This window comes from Callithrix jacchus, chromosome 1 (assembly GCF_049354715.1).
Source record: "Callithrix jacchus isolate 240 chromosome 1, calJac240_pri, whole genome shotgun sequence".
Lineage (NCBI taxonomy): Eukaryota > Metazoa > Chordata > Mammalia > Primates > Cebidae > Callithrix > Callithrix jacchus.
The window spans coordinates 205,902,731-205,905,166 of NC_133502.1; the positions used below are offsets into that span (position 1 = coordinate 205,902,731).

A 2,436-nucleotide genomic window follows, 5' to 3' on the forward strand; every position below is an offset into this window, starting at 1 on the left:
TTTTCAAAAGAAGACATATATGAGGCCAACAAACATATGAAAAAAATGCTCCTCATCACTGCTCATTAGAGAAGTGCAAATCAAAACCACACTGAGATATCATCTCACACCAGTTAGAATGGTGATCATTAAAAAATCTGGAGACAACAGATGCTAGAGAGGAAGTGGAGAAATAGGAACACTCTTAGACAGTTGGTGGAAGTGTAAATTAGTCCAACCATTGTGGAAGACAGTATGGTGATTTCTCAAGGATCTAGAAATAGAAATTTTATTTGGCCCAGCAATCCCATTACTGGGTATATACCCAAAGAACTATAAATCATTCTACTATAAAGACACATGCACATGTATGTTCATTGCAGCCCTGTGTACAACAACAGACCTGGAACCAACCCAAGTGCCCATCAATGAAAGACTGGACAAAGAAAATGTGGTACATATACACCATGGAATAATATGTAGCCATAAAAAACGATGAGTTCATGTCCTTTGTAGGGACTTGGATGAATCTGGAAACCATCATTCTCAGCAAACTGACACAAGAACAGAAAGCCAAACACTGTATGTTCTCATTCACAGGTGGGTGTTGAGCAATGAGAACACATGGACCCAGGGAGAGGAAAATCATACACTGGGGGCAGTTGGGGGAGGTAGGGGAGAGACAGTTGAAAATGGGGAGGGAGGGGAGAGAGTGGGGAGGGATAACATGGGGAGAAATGCCAGATATAGTATGCACCTAAAGTAAAATAAATAAATTTTTTTTAAAAACAAATTTAACCCAAGAAAATAATTAAAGATATGAACACAGCACTACATAGGAATAGTCATCCCAGAATTAATTACAGTAGAGAAATATTAGAAGCAACCCAGTTGCCAAACAAGGTAATGGTTAAGTGAAGTGAAGTACCTTCACATAATGAAATAGATGCAGGCATTAGAAGTCATGTTTTCAAAAAACACTTCAATGGCATGAAGAATTTCTCCTAACATAATGTTGAGTGAGAATACAAGCCAGAAAACTGACTATGTCATGATATCCATAGGTAAAAGTGGGTACTTTCGGAATACATAAGCATGGGTATAAAAAAGAAGGTAGAAGGAAATGCATGAAAATGCTAACAGTCATCAGGCCTGGGGAAAGCAGAGCAGAAAAGCCACTAAAAAAAAACTCATCATGGCCAGTATCCACCAGGAAAACAAAGAAATAGAGCCTCCTATGCAGAATGGAGAGGAAGACCACCCTTGGAGAAGGAAAAGGCTACCAGCCTACAGGAAAGAATAAACAAAAACAAGCTCACTGACTTGCCCCTAATTAAAAAAAAAAATTTAAGTTCTGGGATACATGAGTACATGCAGGTCTGCTACATAGGTATACTTGTGCCATGGTGGTTTGCTGCACCTATCAATCCATCATCTAGATTTTAAGCCTGACATGCATTAGGTATTTGTCCTAATGCTCTCCCTCCCCTTTCCCTCCATCTCCCTGACAGGCCCTGGTGTGTGATGTTCCCCTCCCTGTGTTCCTGTGTTATCCTTGTTCAGCTCCCATCTATGAGTGGAACATGCAGTGTTTAGTTTTCTGCTCCTGTGTTAGTTTGCTGAGAATGATGGCTTCCCGCTTCATCCACATCCCTGCAAAGAATATGAACTCATCCTTTTTTATTGTCCCCTAATTTTCAATGGGCCATACCCAATAGGGAGGTCGGTGATGGGATGGATAGAGGGGGAGATGATATGGTAATGTTCATGGAGGAGATGAGAGGTATCAGGAGAAAATAGAGAGCCACAGTTGAGGAATTGTCTGTGTATCCTTATGGGAAGTTCTCTAGTCCCCATGACCATCATGATGAATTTTGACTATGCCAGGACTCCTTGCATTTCCCATGAGGTAAATATTGTGATTCCCATTGTTTTCTTTTTTCTTGCATTTTCCTAATGTCTTTACTCATTTGCTGTGAATCTCATGTTATTTCCATGTGTCAAGTGAGCCTTGTGCTTCCAGCTTGTGACTTGATATTTGCAGATGATTGATAAATATCAATAAATAAAGCCTTTGTACCCAGTCTAAGTTTCTGTCATCGGTAGAGTTTTGCTCATTTGCATGGAAAAAAAATGTAAAGTTAAAAGAGTAATTAAAAAGCAATCTATACATTTCTTAATGTCTCATTTTTAAGAATGCATACTTGGGACCCCATGTTTGGATCTCCTTCCATGAACACTCCCTTCATGGAAGCCATCTTTCTCTCTCCTGGATCTCCCCTCTGGGGTCCCCTTCCACACTCTCTCGTGGAAGCCTGTCTTCCCCTTCTAAACTCCATTTCTCTTTATTCCTTTCCACTCAGTGTGGAAGCTGCTTTCCTCTCCTGGATTCCATCTTTCTGGATTCTCTCACTCAGCGTGAGAGTTAGCTGTTTCTCTCTCCTCCTGTTTCTCTCT

General features: G+C 40.5%; 1 pseudogene; it reads left to right on the plus strand.

Moving 5' to 3' along the window:
• Nucleotides 1-1,174: 1,174 nt before the first annotated feature.
• LOC128928931 (protein BEX3-like) lies at nucleotides 1,175-1,857 on the plus strand (annotated as a pseudogene).
• Nucleotides 1,858-2,436: the final 579 nt, after the last annotated feature.